The sequence below is a fragment of the Helicoverpa zea genome, chromosome 21 (genome assembly GCF_022581195.2).
Source record: "Helicoverpa zea isolate HzStark_Cry1AcR chromosome 21, ilHelZeax1.1, whole genome shotgun sequence".
NCBI classification, from domain to species: domain Eukaryota; kingdom Metazoa; phylum Arthropoda; class Insecta; order Lepidoptera; family Noctuidae; genus Helicoverpa; species Helicoverpa zea.
In genome coordinates this window covers 1,681,068-1,704,778 of record NC_061472.1, presented here as the reverse complement: position 1 = coordinate 1,704,778, position 23,711 = coordinate 1,681,068, and the positions used below count along the sequence as shown (strand labels likewise).

The 23,711-nt window shown below is 34.6% G+C and overlaps 1 protein-coding gene across 1 annotated transcript in view; it reads left to right on the top strand.

Moving 5' to 3' along the window:
* Window positions 1–600: 600 nt before the first annotated feature.
* Window positions 601–23,711, top strand: part of LOC124640864 (aryl hydrocarbon receptor) — a 134,595-nt gene continuing 111,484 nt past the window's right edge. The window contains exon 1 of the mRNA XM_047178803.1: window positions 601–796. The gene's annotated coding sequence lies outside the window, so the exon portion shown is untranslated. The remainder of the gene's footprint in view (window positions 797–23,711) is intronic.

Here is a 23,711-nt window from a genome sequence, read left to right as displayed (position 1 = left end):
ATAAATCGGAGCTCATTTACATTGAGGATTAAAGAGATATTGCAGATCTCAAATATTGAATAATAGATACAGACAAAGGAACAGTTATAATTTACGTTCGACCTCTAAAAGCGGATGAATTAATTGCTATCAAACTTAATTTAACAAGGAAGATCTAATTCGAGGTCTTTGTTTACGAGTTTCCAATACAATCAAGATTTTAAGTGCCGGCAATTAAATTTGGAGTAAACACAGTAAAGAAGAATTGAAAGAATTGCTCATAAATTTTAATCGACACGAAAATTATCGAATTTTGCACAATTAGGAATAGTCGGCATAGAAAACGTCGAATTTATGACTAAGACCTCCTCCGTTCATTAATTATCGACAATCCAATCAATTACAAAAAAGTAAAAAATATCAGGATCTCCTTGACGAACGAAACCACCTCCAAATGCTGTTGCGTTGACATTACCTTTATCACCAGTGACAATCCTACCATCCACATCAGCCCGGTGAACTGATTCACCCAGTTCATCATTGAAAGCGTTCTCTACGAGTGCAATCAGATGTTCCACTGACCTTATGTCGTCACCCCACCGATCGCATTGACCTGAGGGTTCGCATACCTGGAGCTGCAAGCCGTCAAGATAGCCACTGAGTCGAAGCTGCAGCTGTGCGGGGGCTGGACTGGGCAGGCTGGCTACGCGCTGGATGGATGCGTGGATGCTGGCCTGCTCAGACCACCGCCGCAGCCGCACTCCAGCCAACTTGGTACTGTTTATGCCACGAAGAGGAGGAGGCGGAATGGGAAAAGGTTAGTCTTTACTGTAATCTAATTATTTGGCTTCTAGTACCTGTAGTGTATGTTCATCATATTTATTAGGTACATTCAAGTTGAAATAGGTTGGATTTTTGCCTATATTCTTCTGGCTTTAGCGAAAGCTTGATTTTAAATATTAAACCTAACTTCAACTACCTACGCCAATTTTGGCGTCGGTCGAGCGGTCTCCAAGTTTAGTGATATTGTAATTTTTAAATAGAATAAAATTTATCTGCTTCTTTCGTTCTCCATTCATAAGAGGAAGTTTGAAAGAGCACCGGCAACTGAAACGCTATGCAAAAACCTGCTGTCATGGTATGGGCATGTGATGCGGAGGGTTGAGGACTATATTGACAGATGACGAGCATTGTTTAGACGTAGTGGAAGGGGACGACTAAAGAAACGATGGATGGATTGCGTGAAAGTCGTCATGGCTAGAAATAATGTTACTTGTGAGTTGTAGGCAGACAGAAGAGAATGGAAGAAGAAAACATGCTGCGCCGACTCCAAATAAAAATTGGGATTAGGGCAAAATAATGATGATGATGATTAATTAATGTCAGTGATGTACTTAGTGATCTAAGGTCATATTTTTCCATGCCCGCGGTACTTATAAATTTTTATAAGGAGATAGCAAGTGTAGAAGAAAACAAACTTATTGAAGACTGCAATTTTTAGCGTAATAAATTATTAGCACACGTTTTGAAAGGGCTTTTGGCTATAATCCTAGTAAATTAATTTCGGAACTAATACGTACTTTAATTTTAATCAAAAGATATAAATCGACGTCTCATTAGATTTTCAAACCATCTGTTGTGTTAGCAATGAATAATTTTGTAATATTAATCATGGCTACCAATTCTTGAATAAAGATATTTTGTTTTGAATAATTTTATTCAAAGTTATTGAGTTATTAGCGATATCATAGTGCAGTAGATTAGGACTTTGAATAAATTAGAACCTGCGTAAATAGATATTTATTTACTAACAAAAACGTAAATCAATTAGTAAACGTAAAGTTTTTGAATTTTAAAGAAAAGTTTGCTTATTTTTTAAGTTAGGTACTTATATTACTTTTTACGATGAATATTTTTACTAATTTCATAATTAATTTAAGAGCCCAGCTCTTGTCGGTGCAGCTTCTTCCATCTAGCGTCAACTCCTGAACTTCCTTATACGTCACAACCTTCACCTTCTCTTTTACTAAGTTGCGCTATTTAAATAAAATAGACACCTGCCTATACTTACCTACGTAAGTATTAATAATGATCAGAATTGTAGGTTACCTATACCTACCTACTAATATTGTATATCAAAATCAATAGGTGTATAGTTTTATTCAATAAGAAACAATAAGTCACAAAGTTAACACTTCTATCTCCAGAAAGCCGGATATACGATACAAAACAAAAAAGTTCAATAATCGTAACAAATCGATTACTAACAATTAATAATTTTCGGAAACATCAAAATTCTTAACGCGTTTCGCCTATGAGTTTTGGCGTTTTTATGAAAATGTACTTTGTAGCCCTTGGAATAGGGTCTTAAATTCAAATTATGCGATGTGTTAAATCTAACGCCTATGTTCAACATGGCACAGAATTTGAATAACTAGAAGTGCCTTATTTAGAAAAATACCCTACCTATATATTATATACTCTAACTCTAAACGAATAATGCATTTGTCCCACATTTCAATGCTTTTGCACTAATGCTGCTATGCGACGCACTGATGCACATGTGAAAATAGAACTAAACTTCTCAATCTTTGTTCAGCATAAAATAATAGGTATACTTAACGCAAAAAATAAGCTGAATTATTCTAGAAAATGCAATTCTGACTATGTTTTTTTGTATTTATTTTAGACTAGCAACACCGACGCTATTTATTTTGAAAAATACCTATGTATTGATTCTTTGTATGGCTTCGTTCGGAATGATAAGAAAGTTTTTAATTTAAATAAATAGATTTGGCAAATTATTCACAAAAACCGTAGTATGATGGTCTTAAGATATCTATTCTGCACAAAATAATGCTTAAAGTAGAACTTATTTTACTTGCCTAGATGATGCAACAAACACAAAATCATTGAACTTATTGCGCCACCCGTTACAAACAAGAAACACCGTTATTTCAGCTCAACAACCTCAAATTAAAAGTACATTTTTTAAATAAACATGTCTGCCAATAAATTTAAATTTTCTAATCACATCTAGTAAATTTCGACATCATCATAAAACCGCGAGCGTTTCGAATGATCCGTTCAGAAATCCGTGCTGGCCTATTAGATTGATTCGATTATTAATTTATGAGGTGAATAATAGCCGTATATCGATACAGTTGAATCGATTGTACTCGGTGTGACCGTGGCGATTCAATCGTATAACGGATTTCGAATGTTTTTTCGATTTTTTGGTGTTTTATCCTCCTTGTATTCTGTGATTTTAAAAGCAAAGAAATGATTTTTAGTGATTTATAAATTAAATACTTAAGTATCTCCGTATTTACCATGACAAAACGTACCTATCCATTTATCATCCGGCTTACTTGAGGAGACCGTTTAAGCTTGCTGTTCACCACGGTTTGTGTAGGTAATGATCGTATGCGTTTTGTCTTACTAATAAACGCTCCTCAAATTAATCAATTTCAGAAAAAAAAAACAAATTTTTGGTAGAAGTATTGTTTTTATAAGAACCTTATTTATTTATTACTCATACCTTAGGAAAGAGGGTTTAAAGATGACGTCACCGTACCGTACAATGCTTGTAGTTACTCAGCGTTTTTGCAACTAGTACCTATATTTGTTTCGCAATAAGCTTTGTACTAGTACTTATAACTTTACAATAAGTGGATATTTTTATGAGATTTTTGAGGAAAACAATAAATTGAAAGCAATGTGCAAGGAACTCGAGCAAAATCCGAGAATTCCATTACAAAAGGTGTGCGACGGTATCAACGATTATTAATTTTGTTTATTGTGCAGAGGTATGACGTTTTTTATAGCAATACTGGCTTCCGGCAGTTAACTATTTCGCGCATCAGGATAAAAGAACCTTACAGCCTTTCTAGATAAACGGGCCCAGATAAAAAACGACTATGGTGATGTTTGCTACTATGACCTGAATGCAGATCTGCTGAATAAACTGGACCGGCTTCTCAACAATTGCATTCGATTCGTTTTTAATCTCCGCAAGTACGAACATGAGTCAGCGTATCGAGCGCAACTTAAATGGCTACCGATAAGACAACGACGTGTAATGAGGGCATTAACTACTCTTTTCTCTATTCTACATTCTCCCACTTCACCTTCTTATTTAACTCCTCAAGTCCAATATAAGTGTTCTCAACATTCCAAAAATCTTCGCTCTTCAAATAATCGTCTGCTACACTGCCCTACTCACCGTTCAGACATTATTCATTCTTCCTTTTTCGTTAAATCCATTCTTCTCTGGAATGAGCTTCCTCTGGAAATCAGGATGGTTAACAGTCGTTATTCCTTTAAAAAGAAGCTACGTGACCACATCCACAGGAAATTGGCAGAATCGCTACCATAGCTTGTTTTCTTTTCTTTGTCTCTCATGGCAAAATGTAATATGTATGTATATATGTATATATATTATAATTATATATTATTATCCATATATTCTATATATATATATTTTTTTTTCTTCGCATGTAGACTATATTAAATACTGCACCTACCACTGCTATTTCCCCACCACCCAAAGGTAGACTGGGAGAAAACGCCTAAGGCGTTAAGTCCGCCATTGTACTGATTGTGCAAAAAGTATTATAAATAAAATAAAAACACCTGATTCTCGAATTAACACTAAAATACATATTTTTAAAATTGAACCATTTATTTCTGAGATTACCGCGATTAACAAAAACAAGGTAACATGTAACAAGATTTCCGGTCAACTATACCTACCCATAAGACAGTTTGTAAAAATGACTATAGCGAATTACACCCTAGAACATTACGAACAAGGCCTTTTCCCTTTCACCAACTCTATTATAACCTTAAATTACCGTCAGTTGTCAAAACTATTCCTGTTTAAAAAGGCAGAAAACTTCACACTTTTAAAACATTATTCGTGACGTATGTGTGACGTAATGATTATGTAATTATCTTCCCTCAAACAGTACTTTATTAGACAACTATTGTGTTTAAAAACCATGGATCCATAGTGTGTAATTTATTTGAGTACTGACGGCGACAGAAAATTGTGGACAGTTTATTAAATACAGTTTGTTTGTGAATAATTATTGTTTTCTTTGAGCTTTGGTATTGTTTATTGTGAGTGAAACTCACTTGAATGACTAAGTATGGCTACCTGAACGAATATGGCTAATTTCTAGTGTGATATACATATATTTCTATGTACATATATTTCTTTGCACATATATTTCTTTGCACTTGCCAAGGTGTAAAAAAACAAGGAAATTACGACAAAATATTTCTTCCATACTTTTCACTATAAACGGTGTTCACATTTTTTCAATTACATTCACAATTTATTTGCATTCTATAATTTTATTTAATAATTCTCTAATTTTAATGAAAACTTTTTAGGTTCTTATCATATTAAAAATTTAAATCTCACCATTTCTTAATAATTCTATTATTAACAAAGTTGGACACCATCAAACGTTGCCGACTGTACTTTTAACAATGTACCCGTAGTTACCTTTTGAAAATTGAGTGTTTTGAAGTAAGACATAGTTACTGTTAAAGTTGACCGTTTAATTGTTGAACTAACTATTTTATTATAACGCCAAGGAAATTTAAAGAAACATAGTATTGCGTTTATAGGCTCTTGAAGTTGAAAAAGTTGTCTTAGTAATTATGAGTTCAATAGCAACTTGTCTAAAATTGTATTTGTGGAAAACTCCTGTTTTATGACTCATTAAAAAAGGGGACCTATTTTAAGTGTGTAAATTATAAAAAACAAACTTGTAAATTACAATATCAATAAGGTACAAATTTTCTCCATTCATTAAGCAAGCCACGGAGTTCTTTTTCGATGCCTATTCTATTTATTGATTCTACTTGGCCTGATATGATTAAGAGCTAAGTAAATCTTCTTCATAAATACCTTGACTTGGTTTGCAATTTAAAATTGAAGATCAAACTTCCTCCTATTTTACTTCGCCTTTGATTATTGAAGACTAAAATAAAATAAAATAACAAACGTAGGTACCTCGTACACTCTCGTTTTAAAGAAGCGTTTATGTTCCACGCGCGCTCTTCAGATGTTACAACTATCTCCTATAGGCTGCCTTTAGGGGCTGCGGGAATGTTTGACAGAGTTACCGCGGTCTTGGAACACGAGGGGGCTACAGAGTGTATACGAGCATTTTGGTCAGTTAGTGAACTTCTCTTCTGCTGAGGACATACCTACATGAGTACGAAAAACACATAATCAGTAATTGTCATATTTCGAGCTCCTTATTACAACATCAAAAATATTAAAGTATGCTTTCACCTGTGCTAAGTGCTAAAGAAAATGGCGTAACGTTGAATTGTGAACAATTTTTCGTTAAATTCAGCTGTCAATGCAACTGCTGATTTTTTGTAAACATTCATAATTTATTTAACAAAACAATGTAAAAACAAAACGTATGTACGCTAGAAATTTGATGTTTAATGTATAAGATTCCGATGTTTGTTTGTTCGTAAAAAGATGCTGGTAACAAGGAAATTTTAATATTTTTCTTATGTCTGTTTGGTGAGCATGACGGTTGGTAAATCTTTTTGTCGTTCTAGGGATGTAAGTAGGTACTGTTTTTTATATCGTATAGAAATGCGGGTTTGACTTGTGAAATTGTTGTACAAAGTGTACAGCAAATTTACTTATATCTAAAGACTATCTTTCTTTTAATAAATAATAAAATATATAAAAATATTGAATGAAACTGTTTGGTCAGTCCAATCAATTATTTATTCCTAAATATTATTAAAATAGGCTTCTCTTTGTCGCTTTTTTAACTTTTTATGAATTCTCAATAACCAGTAAACTCTCATCATCATTTCATTCAAATGCGTTATTTATTTATTTATATATTTACGAATTTTTGCACACACATATAATAAAGAAAGATGACAGGAAAGAAAGAATTTACAAAGGTAATGCTTATTAAGCGTTATATTAAGTTACCTACCTATATTATATTTGAGATTGTAGAACAAGCTATTTTATTTATTTAAGTGGTCTAAGAAGGATTTGTTATAAAATGCGGGAGGTTGTGGAATAATTCCACAACCTCCCCTCTTCTATCCTGCCTAGTTTAAAAACCTATTACGCCATTCTTTTATTTTTTAACAAAAAATACCATTCTTCTGTCGCTCTCCTTTGCTCACAGGAAACATAGTTTTCCCACCAATAAATAACAAAAAAAAAACAACAACTAAAACATACCACACAATCGTAAATTCAAATAAAACCGTCGAAATTGAAAATAAAAACAGCGAAATATACAAAATTGCGCGCGCGCAGTTACGGAACCACCTGCGCGTGCGCAGATGGCCTGTCAGTATGTTAAATAATAAGTTCGCCATTTGAACCCTAAAGCATGGTAAATTGTGCGATTTCTTAGTTTTCAAAACTCGAATTGTTTTATATTAGTCTTGTTTGACGACATATAAGTTTTGTGTTATCTGTGGAGACATCGATATAGGGATGTTAAGATAATAGTAGTCGTAGATTTTAATAATGTTGTATTTAATGACTAAAATAATGTGGACTATAAGTTGATATCATCAGTGTCTAATATGGTTGGACATTTCTGGATAAGTATTTATAGGGCTTAGTTTAGAAATACAACATTTTTTCATAGTATTGTCTGTTTTAAGACTCTTTTTAATAGGCAGTACTCAATATCAACAACAGATGCGTTGATTGGCTAAAAAACGGAGAAACCATTTATAAGAAGATTGTCTTTTTTAGTTATTCGATATTTTTGACAGCTGCGGGTTAGGCATTCTCCTGTAGCTACTATAGGTACATAGAGATACAGTGTGAAATACACAGCAATGATCTTGGCTATAAACGTGAAAGAGAAACCAACATCATCCACCTAAAGTTTACATTCATCTTTTGCAGGCCTGTCTCTGTTTCTGGCGCTATTTGCACTTTCTTATCAGAACCATTGTATTGATTTCAATGGAATTTATATATAGAGACAAATTAAACTTTGGGAAATAGCATGAGCACACAACAATTAGGTATGATTTTTGACAAGACTTTGCAAATGCCTTAATTAAAAATTTTATTTCGCAAGAACATTTTCCGTTTTTTTTTTTACTAACTGCTAAAGTAGTAAATTCACTTTAAAAACCAAGCAGATGAAGTCACAAACAAAAGACTAGTTTCCCATAAAAGATCGCGTTTAAATGAGCGCCATAACCCTTGATTATCGACCGATATCGACCGAGATCGCTGGAGGCGAAATGCGCCTATAATTTCCCGAACATCGATGTGTCGCGTGCTCTTATTGATTTTGTTATTTATCGATGATCAAGTGTTAATGGTGATGTGTGGTTTTGTTTAATTGATTTGGGGTCTATGATCGGTTTTTGTGAGGTACCTAAGTAAGTAAGTACCACAAAAAATAAACGAATTATTATTGGAGCAACACACTGCTCTACTACCTACTTACTCTATTAGGTATATGTTCACTATCTGAATTGAATCCTATAATTTTTGGAAGTCCTTAAAAATATTATTTAAGTAAATGTGCAAAAAAGGTAAAACTGAAATCGGAAATTAAACTAGAATTGAAAATGAAAGATAAATTTTTAGTGAGATAAATGCAATATAAACTTGAGAAAAATTTAATAAGATTATTTCGTGTTTTAAAGCAAATGTTTTTATAAGGAACCAAACATTTTTTAACTGTCTCGATTGTAAACAATATCAGGGGATGTTGTTTCATTCCAGAATAACTAAATTAATTAAACTATAATTTATTTTTATTTTACAGTTGCTACTACTACTACATACTACTTAAGTTCATTATTATAAAACCACATATAAAATTACTAGACCGATGCTGATGTGTCTGTCTATCTGTGTATTCATGGCGGCTGGAAGTTTTTTATGACGTCTAGGTGGTCTGGGTGGTCAATGGTGGTCATAGATACAGTTAAAAGTACTTTTAACTGTAACGATAACCTTTTAGTTACCATTAGATTCAGCGGAATAGTTTGTGTGGTCCTAGAAAATAGCTAGGTATAAAGATAAAGGGATATTTGTAAAATAGAGTATTAACGAGAAAAAGTAATTATTCAAAATCCTCCAATATCTCTATTTCGAAAGAGCAACAATTCGTATAAACTTATTTAATTAATTAACTCTTAGAGTTTTATATTTCTAATAAGTTGTCCCTGTTTTGCTCTTAGGGATGATGAGACATCATACAGAGTTATATACTTTTTCTGAACATGCAAATATGTACACTTAATGAGATTTACAGTATTTTAGTTTAAACTTCATGATTTTTAATATATATCTTTCGGTACCTGATTCATTAAAAACTTTTTTTTTTTGAACTGTAGAGTTTAAAAATATAAACATAAAACATATATAAAAGAGCATCGATCAGGCGTCGAAGTATTCCTCCGCATCACTGTCCTCCGGAAACGTGCCTAGAAGACTGGCTGCATTGCCACGTTGAAAAATTAAAATCTAATTTTCATACAACATTACAGAAAAACATAAAAATATAATAAACACAGGCACATAATCATACTTGCGATTATCAGTTGAACAGTAATTAAAGATGCCCCGTTTACATTTTTAACGTATCGCGCCAGTATTAAAGATTTTTAAATGTCCGGTAACAAGGTTGGTTAATTTGAGGCAGATGCGCTTTGTGCTGCGTTTGAACGGGACAGTGGGGCGAGTGGTTGAGCTAGTTAGGGCTGCAAGTTGTGATGGGACAGTAAGCTCTGTGCAAGAGTTGATATTTGTAAGAAGGTGGGATATCTACATAATCCAAACCTCGTTATTACTATTTTAAATGAAGAGATATTATTATGTAACTTGATACTACGAACTAGCGTAAAATTTGGTATTTTCTGCCTATGTGTGTAATTTATTCTTAGTCTGTCGAGTTTAGTAGTCAATTTGCACGAATTTAACTAGCCTAACAAGAGCCAACCGTGACTTTAAAAGAAAAATATTTTTTGTCTAGGCAACTCGCACGAATGTAATGATAAAATGGGCGAATTGACCCCTTCAAAAATGTATACTTATTAGACAATTCGCACACACCTATGTCATGTTTAAAAAAACACATCTCCTATATAAACTAATAAAACTTCTTTCTAACTATGAACTTCTAAATCTAATATTCATTGACTAACCTCTAAACTCGCCCAACCAAACGAGGCTTAGTTTTTGCTATCGACGCGTGCGCACGTGACTGTCATGTCGATCGTCCTAATTAGATCAAAGGTGACCGACGCGAAACAGTTATGATAAGAACTTTAATTTCACACCAATAACAGTTGCTTTGAATTATAAGTGAATACATTGTAGCTGGATAGTAATCTGAATTAGCTAGTGGAATATAAATTATTACCCTTAGCCGCAGTTTCCCCCTTTACATAACCGGATAAAAAACAAACTATATCCTTTGGCAGGCTCTAAGCTACATGTGTTCAAGAGTTTTAACGAGAAAGCGGAGTACACAAACATGCTCACTTTTGTGTTGCTCTTAGTAAGTATTATTGTATTTGTAATGATCATCTGAATCCGATGTAAATAGACAAGTACCTAACAGCCGCCCTGGTTGATAGTTAGAAGTTTAAGCAACGCGTAGCACGGTTCATCTAAGGGTAGGTGACCATTTAAGTTCCAACGAGCACTTTTTCAAAGTCTGACAACCAGTCTTACCATTACGAATTGGCTTGCCCAGGTTATTTGGTTGAGGTCATATAGGCAGTTGCTCCATATAAAACACTGGTTCTCCGCTACATCCTATTAGACTGGAATCCAACCCCAACGTAAATCGCAAAAGAGCTAAACAGGTGATTTATCGTTACCCACAATACTAACACGTTAAACCAATTAAACAGAACAATATACCTATCCCATACCGTGTCAATTATCCCATTCAAATGTTCTACTTCTTCACCACAAATAACTTAAATATTTAACCATAAAAGGACAACTTGATCGCAAACAGATGTATTGAATTAGCGAGCCTATACCTAACTATCTAATTAGACCTACGGAACCATGCGCTAATTTTCATAACGTGTTTCGTTGGTGTTGAAAAAGCAGATCAATGGTGTATTAAGTGGATGCGTTTTTAACACTTGGTAGTTAAATTTTAGGGTTCTGTAACTCAATGAGGAAAGCAACTCTTATTCCCGGAATACACATCAAAGATCTACCTTCTGTAATAAAAATGAATCGTTTGTAAGAAGAAACAAAGAACATTCCGTTGATGGACTTTTCTATCTACTTATATCCTTTTAAAGGCTCCCTGAGTCAAACTAAAGCTAAAAACTTGTAAATAGTGCTATTATTCAAATCTATACGATTAGTTCCCGTAGATCCGCAAACATTAAATAAATCTTAAGCTACACTTGTAATTATATCTCACACTTTCTGCTATTAAGAGCACAATTTTCCTGTCAGGAAAAACATAAGACAATCATAGTTTATTACGTGCATTTGTATGTAGGAATTCTCAATGTGTGAAACCCTCAATACATAAGCTCCAGACATACTTGGCCTGGCTTAAGAGTTCCGTACTAGAAGGGTGAAACGGAATCGTATCACTAAGACTTTGCTGTCTTTCTGCCTTTCCACCTATCACCAGGCTTTGTCATGAACCATGAGTAAGACAAGACAGTCTAAATTCGATTGATGATGTTATCTTCTATATATGCGCTATAATAACCATGAATACTGAAAACTAGAATATTATAATGAGCATGAATGTGGATGGATATAATAGTGAAAGAGGATGAGCAAAGAACCAAAATTCATGGACCAACTTTCATGGATTGTGTGAAAGTCGACATGTCTAGAAAGAACATTGCGAGATGACGGCAGATAGAAGAATATGGAAGAACAAAACGTCCTATTCCAACCCCAAATAAAAAAGCAAAATCGGGATAAGGGCAGGAGAATGATGACAGAATATTTTAATTTATTTTGGGGACTCCCATCAGGTGCTTAGTCATTTGCTCGTTTTGTAGATAATGGTACGGAACCCTTCGTGCACGAGTCTACTACCTCTTTTCCAGTTTTTTGCCCTGTAACAATTTGCGCGGTCGTCATATGTTGGCGACATTTGCAATTGTTATTATTATTTTTGGATCGAAACTAATGAAGATAACTGCGCTATAGATACTGCAATTTATTACCATTATAAGCCTTCGCACTATGAGTGTGAAAATATCATATTTCTTGCTTGTATGAGATGAGAAGCTATATGTACTTGTACAATTAAAACATTTTTGTAGAGTTTACTCCGACGCTGTTTAAGTACCTATTGCAAAAGAAATATTTCAAAAACAAATATTTCCGTATCTACAAATACCTATTCAGGGTTTTTAAGGTTTGGTTTTAAGTTTGTGCGTTATATTCTAGTGTGTATTTTCAATATCAATAATAAAATTTGGAATGAATGAGGTATATGAGGTTATGTAAGTAGTTTTTTTCAGCTTTTGGGCATCCAATAGATTAGAAAAACAGCTTGCTATATGAAACAGTTTTACTTAAAAAAAAACAGAAGGATAACAAAATACCAACATTTCAATTAGGCCCATTACAAGAACAGATGTTACAACTTCAAACAAAAACTCACACACTTTTACAGTAAGTCGGTAAAATTAATGTGTGCATTGTTTCACCATTTTGTTAATCCCTTTTTTACCGTCAAAGAATCCCGTTTTTTACTTGTAAATCCTTGTAATCCAGTATTGTATACTTCACATGTTATCGTAGTACATATATGGGTAAACTGTTATTTCCTATGTATTTAGAAAAACTTGTTCATCCGCGATAATAATGGCGCTCATAGCGCGCTGATCCAATAAAAATATCAGCAATTCTTTGGTGGAATATACGGGTTTAAAGTTTGTGCGTTCCCGGATGACTGGGATTGGGAAAATAACTACTCTACTTTCGGCCATTTTGTAGGATAGACTTAGGTTATCAATAACACTTGGATATTATTTTTACTTTAATAAATGTAATGAAGCAGTTTCGTCAACCTTTCAGTTTTGCCTACATTTGGTCATATCACAACGCAAGTTGGTTTCTTTATGTAATCAGAATATAATAGGGTCAACTGTGTTTAATAAAATTAAATTTTCTTATTACATTTGAAAACATAAAGAGACTTAATAAAAGTCAAAAGTCTTTCTGGACACGTTGCAAGTTATCTCTTTCCTGCTATGTATCCCAAACTATGGTGGGGTCAGCTTTCCTGATCTTTCTTCTCCTCTTGGAGTTTCAGACACTCGGTTCTCCTTCATACCCTCTACCCCTACATCCTTCCATTCGTTACAAGTTGTATTCAATCCAAAACAATAGCGTTCCCGCTCCTTATTCCTTCCCGTGTATTCCACCCGCGGCTCTATCTAAAGGAAACATCATGCAACAATGGTGGAATGGTATCAACTCTCATGGTTGTCACCTGTCGTAATTACTATAAAAAGCATTGAGTCTCACGTGCGATTATACTTGCTACGCGTGGCGTGAAGTTTAGATGTTTTTTGAAAGGTACGCTCATGTTTTGGTGATGAGCGGTAGCGGGAGTTGTCCCTATGCCTAGTACTGATTTATGTCCCTGTTTATCTTAAACTTTGTTATTTTATATTATATCTAACTATATTTTATCTAACAGATAGAAAAGTTGACAATAATTATACGTTCAGATTAAAAAAAATACTTGGCATAATACAAATAACACACCTTTTTTGTATAAAATTTTGTGTTTGGATGATGAACAATGACGTATGATGTACTGAGATGTAAATGCCGATTATCATAGTTAATATCAGTACTTCATGTTAGTGACCCTTTTTTAATACACTGCCGATGTAATTCAATATGAACAGTCTGGTACTAATTATCTCAAAAACACTCAAGTTTCATAAACTTGAATACTTACAATATTTATAACTCTTAGGAGATTTGTCAACCGCCCCGCCTATTTTCAAGTCGCAGCCTTAAGCCCACCTTCACACTGACAATAATAGCCGCACTAAATGTTCGAACAGTATTAAGCGATCCAATGCCATGACATGAAAATTGCTTGCAATGGATGACTGGCATTTCTTATAGTTTAATCAAAATACGTGACAAACTATCGGCTGGTCTGCTCATTATTACGCTTACGATGACAAGCGTACGTTTTTGCTATGTGCGTTTATGTTTCAAATGGTAGAGAAGATGGTATGAAAATTATGATTGTAAGTGACAGGGTGGGTTGGGGCTATTGATAGGCTCAAGAATAAGGGATAATTATTACACTTGGTGAAAAAAAAAGTTAAGACCATTCCAAGCAGTAAATAGGGATATTACTACATGTTGTATTTACGATCAAAAATCACATAAATATGTATAATTCTTCCAAAATAAAGGCAAACTCATTCTCATTGTGACTTGCAGCTAGGAGTATTTTTATGAACGCTAGAACTTGTCACCCTAAAACCTACGATTTAAGATTGAAAATTGCACTGAAAGAAACTCAAATCGTTGACTATCAGAGCCAACCAAAAGACATGTGACTATTTTCACCCACTCTTTCCTTAATTTGAGTGTGATAAACCATGACAAACCATGAAAATTATTAAACACCAATAAATTCAGCTACCATGACTCAATCTGAGCGACCATAGCAACCCAAGACCGCGAACTTTCGCACACATTTCGCCGTAAAATCGCTGCGATTTTTAAACGATCGTCTAACGGTGCTCTAACGCCTATTAACTATTGATCGTTTCACGCGTAATTTTGCTCAGACATTTATTGTTGAAGACAATGGAAAGCTATCGATGTATGGTAATAAAGGCGTGAAACGGAAAAAATGTACGACAAAGTTTAATTGAATTGTTCTATGTTGGGTTCCGTTTGTAAATGTAGATATCGATGCTGGAGTAAAAAGAATGCTTTAATTTGAAGAAACGATAAAATATTGTAACATAGCTTTGATATATCCAAAGTATACCTACATCATCCTCCGAGCCTTTTTCCCAATCATGTTGGGGTCGGCTTCCAGTCTAACCGGATACAGCTGAGTACCAGTGCTTTACAAGAAGCGACTGCCTATCTGACCTCCTCATCCCAGTTACCCGGGCAACCCGATACCCCTTGGTTAGACTGGTGTCAGACTTACTGGTTTCTGACTACCCGTAACGACTGCCAAGGATGTTCAATGACAGCCGGGACCTACAGTTTAACGTGCCATCCGAAACACAGTCAATGGTGTCTAAGAAATACTTAGAAAGTATATACAAACTTAGAAAAGTTGCATTGGTGCTTGCCTGACCTGGGATCGAACCCGCGCCCTCATACTTGAGAGGTTGGTCCTTTACCCACTAGGCCACCACGACATCCAAAGTATACCTATACTGTATTACATTTTACTTTGAAGAATTGTTATCACAATTTTAGAAGCATAAATATTCTTTACAAACACCGTAGGTACCTACACAAAACATATTACCGGTGAAGTGCTCCTGACCAAGAAAACTCAGGGACGAGGTCATAATTTTAACAACTTCCCCGTCCCATGACGTCCCACGTCCTATATGTGATACATATTGATGGTTTATATTTGTGTCTGCATAATGGACAGTCAAGAAGTTGTTAACATTTTAAAGACCACCTACATTTCGTTACCAACCAAAGTTTCCTCCCACTCCCACGGAACCCCACTCTGGTTATTCTAAACGCTATTTCAGATAGATTCTATAACGACTAATAAAGATTATTAACAGCTATTGTGGTTTGATCACACGGCAATATAACAGGCGTTTTTGTACGCGTGCGCTGGTGGTATGTGACACGTTTTCTATGGGTTACGCTTATAGAGCAATCAATTTGAGATAGTTTGCGTTTGTTCGACATTGTGATGGGGTGAAGATATTAAGATATTGTAAGACATGCAGCTTCACAGCTGGAAAATACTTGTTGAAAATATGGGAAAAGCTCGTATCTAAGTAACAGGTTAAGCAACGCTTGGTATTGTCGGCACATGGATAGGTGACCATGTCTGTCGTGACGAGTTCTTTTGTGTTTTGGAAGGTACGTTACATTGTGGGTCCCAGCTGCCATTTGTTCATCTTTGGCAGTCGTTAAGGAATGGTGATGTCATGATCACCATTCCTTAAAGGTGATGTCATGATCACCATTCCTTCATCATCATCATCATATGCCTGGCCTTTTCCCAGCTATGTTGGTGGTCGACTTACAGTCTAACCGGATGCAGCTGAGTACCAATGTTTTACATGAAGCGACTTCCTAGCTGTCTAGCTCAACTCAGTAAGCGAAGCTCATACCTTTGTAAGACTGTTAGTCAGACTTTCTGGCTTCTAACTAGCCGTAACGTTTGCCAAAGATGTTTAAATAACATCAATGATTACATCAACAAGTCTGCCCAATTTAATCCTGCTCATACGACATCAGCCATACTCTTTAACAGTTGTATAACTAAATCGTATAAATGAATTAATTTTCTGTAATTTTCACTGTTGTATACGACTAGGCGTCACGGTTACTGACGCCGTTAGGACCGGCGCACACTGCGCTTTGATTATAAACATTACTGGTCTGAGAGTGGACGATATTAGATTCAATCTGCAGCATTTAGTCTTTTGAGAAGGATTTTATTATGTAGCCTCAGTGATCGGTCCTACTAACAGACTTAGTGGGTCCGTATTACTATAATAAATACGAAAGACTTTCGCGCTCTGATGCCAAAACTACTGAATCCCTTAAAAAATATTTTTGAAAAATTATCTAGGCTACTTTGATGTTGGTGCGGGTTTGAGAAGTAGTTCCCTTGGGATACAGGTGGAACCGCGTTGAAAAGCAAATTTTGTCATAATATTGGAAAAGGTAAGACTTACAAGGGTATTTGAATAACATTTTATTAGATCCTGATTAAAGTCTTCAATGATTTCGAGAACTATATTTTACAATAAAGATACTTTGACTTTGACTTTATAAGGAAAAGGAAATGAAGTAATTTTGACCATTTGAGTTAACGCAATGTTTAACATGCCGAACGGGGGGTCCTAGGTTCGATTCCCGATACGGTCAACATTTGAAAGATAGACTGTCGAGAACAACTCTTTATACCATTTCAAAGGTTAAACTAAACTTCTGTATAACACAGTAAAATATTTAACTTTCTTAGTAATTCACGCTACATACATAGCCATGTATTATGTTAATTAACATCCATGTACGGTTGTTAATGGGTAATGTGCTCACATTAGTTCAACTGGTGTACGGCAGAATGATGAGCAGTCTGTTGTAGGAATATTCATGAAAATGTATTGTTTAAACATGTCTGTTTGTTCTTTGACTGTTAATGTAAGATATCTATGTGTAGTCTGAATTATAATTTCTTAAGAGGTTAGACAATAAAATACAAAACAATAAATTCAACAAATAAAAAAGTTATATCCTTTTTTTGAGGTGGGAAATTATCAGATGACCCCTTCCGCAGTGGGTGCAGATGAAAGGAGTGTTAGACTTTGATGGTCTTACTGCAAGAACTTAAACATGTATCAAACACTTGTCTAAAAAAAGTGTGGCTGCAAAATGGACCTTATTTCAACGTCATAATCTGAATTATTTTTAGACAAGTGTTAAACTGACGTTTAAAAGTTTTGTGGTAAGACGGTTATTGACTAAAACCTACCATGTTTCTTCTGGAGCCCTTTTTATGTAGGTATTTGTGGATAAAGCAATACATGGAAATTAATTAAATGCTAAATGCATTATTAAACATTAACATACACAGGTATGGCTAAAGATGGACGGATTGCTTGAAAGATGACATGAATAGGAAGGGAGTGAGTGTCAGTATGACGAGTGATAGGGAAAAATGGAAGAGGATGACATATTGCGCCGACCCTAAATAAAATTGGGAACAGTGCAGGAGGAAGAAGACACAAGTATGACTAACAGGCTTTCAGGAAATAAAAAATCAACTCAAAGACATAAATAAAATCTAGATTATTTATTACTTGCCTGTCAACATTAACTAAAGTTATTTTGCATACACTACAAAAATGGTTATTTTACAATGGCAAAATTAGATTTAAAATACATGATGTAAAAATCCAACCATTATTTTCACTAGACACGGTTTTTCCGGCTACGGTTCCGAAAAAAAATGCAATTTATACTACGAATCTAATTTATTATTCCAAAATGCAATATTAAAATGTAATAAGAAACGTACTTTTTACGGTATATATGACATTGACTGATTATTTCAAAGTTTTCTAGTAACAGAAAAAAATACGCTTTGAAACAAATACCCAAGGCTTTTTATTAACACTGCATCTTATAATGTATCGTCATTATTGCAATCTAATGTTATTTTATCAATTTCTTTCTTGTACTTTCTAGCTTCCAGCCAATGACGAAAACCAATCCAATTTATACCTTAAATTGTACACAGCAAAGTCCATAATCCAATATCAGATAAGTCTAAGTAAAAAATTCAACACAATACCTAGTGTTACTCACATTAATCATTGGAAACCAAATTGTTTTAGATCAAACTCACACCGCTTTTCCATTTTCAATCTTCTTTCCATGAAGCTAAAGTTCAAATTCCTTTGTGTTCTCCAAACAACTTAAGGCGAAGCTCTTTTAAGAGCAAAAGATTGACATTTAAATACTTAAGTGGAAGTGAAAGGCTGAGAAAATGATATTTTTGATTAAAATTGGAAAATAATTGCGTCTCCCACGTAGATAGTAGGTTCATATAATGGTTATAGTTTTTTTGAGTTGTTTAGTCGACTCCCGGGCGACTACTAAACTGGTTATTTCCGGCTATTTCGGTAGTTTTTGGCAGTTTTCTTGGGAAGCTGGCTATCGGTGATGGAATCTCTGATGTGGTTTAACAGTTTTGGAGATAAACCTGAAGCTTGTTAGGTTTGTCTGATTTTCTTTTGTTTAAATGTAGGTTGCATTGAATGCTTTGACAGCATGAAACATCTTGTCTGCTCTTGGTTATATTACTCGTATTAAAAGAATAACAAATCTGCACGCTATACGGTCTAACTAACTTCTCCCCGCAAATTCGTCCGCTTCTTAGAGAAGCTTTCCCCATTTCACATCCACTTGTATGTTATAATGTTTCACAAAGCCGATACATAGATGTAACTGCCAAAATGCATCAAAATTCATGTACCTACCTAATAGTCTAGACTGAAGAAGTAAAAAACATTCACACATTCAGACTTTCACATTCGTAACATTAAATATTGATTAAATATTTTCAAAAACCTCTGATCTATCCAACATGGATACTAAATCAGGTACAACAGTAGCACTCAGCAAGGCACTGTAGTTGCTGTACACTGCTTGCCAAATAAACCGACCAAGCGTCACTACTTGGAATTCTGACCATTCCGAACACCTAATGGAGTGTGAAGATATAGATAGAATACTGTTACAAGACGCTACTTTTATTTGCAAGCAAGTTGAAACTGTGGATTATATTGTTTACTGGAAGATGCAGTTTTCTGCGCCGGCGCTTATTATGTAGCAGCTAGATTTTATTCGTACTCGTATTGATAGGTATTCGGAAGATTTGTAAATCTGAATGATATACAAGCAAGAGGATGAGCCCCTTTGTCCAGTCGCGAGGCAATAGGTATATTCTAGGCTTGATTTCTGAAATTATTTTGCAGTATTAAAATAACCTGGAAAAGACCTATGCGTAAAATATCCGTTCATTTTTTAAATATTGCTTCGATTAATGGCAGGCCCTGATAGAGACTTCATTTTCAAGCACTATAAAAAACAAAAGAAATACGTCTGAACGTAAATAATCGTCTACAGCCAGTAAGAAGACGCCTAGCCCTATAAGTTCTTAGGAAATTACTATTGAACTGCTATTCATCCGTCAATTCTTGGCCCCCATAATCATCCACACTCATTTTTTCATCACCAACTAATGAAATTACTTTATCAAGTCAACATTTTCCTTCAAAACGTTCAATTTTACCTTCCAGCTATACTATATCTGCCCATATCAATTAGCTTTTATCCCATAACAAGACATAATTACTACAATGTATAACAGTAGTATAAAAATAGCCACTTACCACCATTCTTCTTGACCTCCCGTTCTTTGACCAACATTCGTAGCCAGAGGTCTGAGTAAATTGGTCTATAACGCTATGAAACTTAATGAGGCTTGACCATAGCACGGTATAGGAACGCAAAAACCAAGCAATTTCAATACATTGAGGTATTATTGTTTATGATCAATATTACTTACCTAGATTGTTATATTTGCAACGTTTTCGAAATAAAAATTAATGTATTACGTGTTAAGTTACATTATTGTTTAGGTTTCTTTTAATTTCTATGGTTATGGTAGTACATAAACTGTAGTATGAATAATCATGAATAATAATTTATTCATAATACATAGGTAGCCCTTAAAAGGGGTTTGATATCCAATAAAGGAGATTTTACCCATAAGTCAGTTTTGTCATAGTACACCACGATTTCTTTTGTATAATTTTCCTTTATTATAGTAGGGGGTATGAGGTCGCCCAGCTAACTGGGCTGAGCAAGTCAGATAGGCTAGCACCTTGTAAAACACTGGTACTCAGCTGCATCCGGTCAGACTAGAAGCGGACCCCAACATATAGTTGGGAAAAGGATAGGCATATGATGAGTACGTGAGGTAGGTATAAGAAAGAATATTTGTTGGTACAATAGAAAATGCAGCTATGTATGCAACGCACTGATAAATCAGCCACTGTCCTTTTCATAAACCTATCAGTCTAGTAGAAGAAATCATTGGACTAAACCATATCAACCAATCTAGGGACTATTATTTTTTCTTCTTTTATTTTATCTCTTCTTTCCCATAACAACACTAAAAATAAAATAACAAGAATTCTCTTGAAAATGACTTTTGAAGCACCGATCCGTGAAACAACCGCAGTAAGTTCTTAACTCGTTATTAAACCAAGTTCATGATAACCACTAGTGCACAAACTAAATGATATTTTAATTTTCCAAGTACATACTTAAACTTGGATGTTAACCTGTAGAAATTAGTCGACTGTCTTCAACAAGGTTTAACTTAACATTTAAAAACTGGAACGTAACATCTGCCAGTAATCGGTTGGATTAAAAATTATTTTTTAAATATGTACCCGCGTGTGGTCTAATAATAATTACCGCGAGCAATTTATTCGGATAATTAAATGAGAATTACGCAGATATGCGTAAATTGTTATTGTTTTTTAGGGTTCCGTACCCAAGGGGTAAAACGGGACCCTATTGTTTTCGCTCATTGGTCCGTCCGTCTGTCACCAGGCTGTATTTCATGAACCGTGATAGTTAGAGTTGAAATTTTCACAGATGATGTATTTCTGTTGCCGCTATAACAACAAACAAGAATAACATAAATATTTCGGGGGGCTCCCATACAAAAAACGTGATTTTTTTGCTCATTTTTGCTCGATATCCATAGATATATATAGAATATTAGTTTGGATGGCACGGAACCCTATGTGCGCGAGTCCGACTTGCACTTGGCCGGTTTTTTCTGTATGGTATGAATGAGTTGAATTTGTGGTATGTTTGAGATTATTGTCAGCTGCTTCGAAGGAATCAAAGTCTTTAAATGTTTGTGTATTTTTGTACTAGACGTATTTTGTTTATATTGTAATAGCAGATGTTCCTGAGTTTGTTTTGACTGGAATTTTGTTCTATAGTAATTACAAAGATTTGTAGTTATGTGCGAAAATTTGGCTTACGTAAAAATAAAGTTGCATCTCTAATATCTATAGATAGATACTAGTTTTCTTTTATATTACTTTTTCTTAAGTCAATGAACTATTTCATAACATGAGTATACAGTCATAAAATTACTATTTTGTATGTCTCTAACCGACCACGGGACTACAGAGTCCCGGATTTTTGGAAGGCGAACGTGGGGCCGAAGCCAACACGCTGAAGCCCTTTTGAGACAACTTTAATGAAATGGCGACACAAAACCGACGATTATCCCCGTATACACTATAGAAATGTACCCAAGGACAATCCCCGGTTCTGTGCTAAACTATTGCTAACTATGGAGGAAAACTACTTGGGCTATTGTGATGGGATGTTAGTGGACTAGGAATGGGAAGACTATGGGAACTATGGCACCTGCCGATAACAATGTTTGCACACGTAAAAATGGCAGGTGGAGACTCGCCAACTCAAACTATTATGACTATGTCTTTTTAAGATGAACACCATGAGTCTGCAATATCTTAGGCAAAAATGACTTTAATCCATATAGAAGCAAATTTTACAGCTCAAAAGCCTAAAATGACTATAGGTTTTGTACAAAACTATAAATACCTACAATATGAATACAAAAAACCATAGAGTATATAGTACAAACGTAAGTTTTTTTCATAATTGAGCCTTATTATGGCGCATCAAACAAATGCTTTGGAATTTGTTCCACGAAAACTGTGGTACGGTTAGCAACAAAATTACTAGTATAATTACGACAATTATTAATAATTATTAACCGAAATAGTATTATTATTTTTTCGGAAAGGATAATTTAAACGTCTATTATGTTATTTTGGTGTTTGGCATTGGATATTAATGTAATCAGTTCTTCTGAGGTTATTATAGATAAGTAGTGTTGTTGTAGAAAATATTATTGCGTAAGCATATGTGTTGTTTTCTGCAATTAGGTTCTATTATTAGTTCACGATACTATAAATATTTAACGACTGACACTCATACGTAAACCCTAAAACAGCACCTGATTGCTTACTGACCATACGTTTATAGTCATTTCATTTTCATTTCATTTTAAGTACTTTTATATACCTATTCAAATAAATTAACTGAGGACTATTTATATATATGTACAGTGATTAGGTACTGTTACAGCCTTTTTATCGTCCCACTGCTGGGCACAGGCCTCCTCTCACACGGAGAAGGATTGAGCATTAATCACCACGCTTGCTCAATGCGGGTTGGTGATTACAGACTTTATAGTCCAGGTTTCCTCAAGATGTTTTTTGTCAGTTTAGTGATTAGGTATATTAATTTTATTCTTAATAATTTATTTTTCCTTTTTATGATCATCATCAGAGTTTATTTAAAATTTGAATAATTTTAATATTCAACAAATACTTTTGGTGGTCTAAAACAACCTTACACTAACCAACAAATCTAGACCAATTTTTTTGCTGACTCTACATCCATATTAAGTCCACTACACCCGCACCGCGGGGCAACGTTTAAATGACTTATCATTATGTAATTACTATCATTGTCCACTCACACTAACACAAAAATACTCGTCCACACACAGAACTCACACATCGACACATATTTGTAACACTCACACATGCAAATGAGCGCGTAAATTCTTTCACACATAAGTGATTCGACATTTACAGAAAGACTAGCTTTTGTCCGCGACTTCGTTCGCGTTTAATAGTGGATTCCGGCAGATTTTTGGTTTGACCAATAGATGACGCTGTATATCCGGAATAAATTTTATTTTTGGTAATAAAAATTATCGTATGTCCTTTCTCAAATTCCAAACTATGCCTGTACCAAATTTCACAAAAATCGGTTCAGTAGTTTAGGCATGAAGAAAAGACAGACATATAGACAGACAGAGTTACTTTCGCATTTATAATATTAG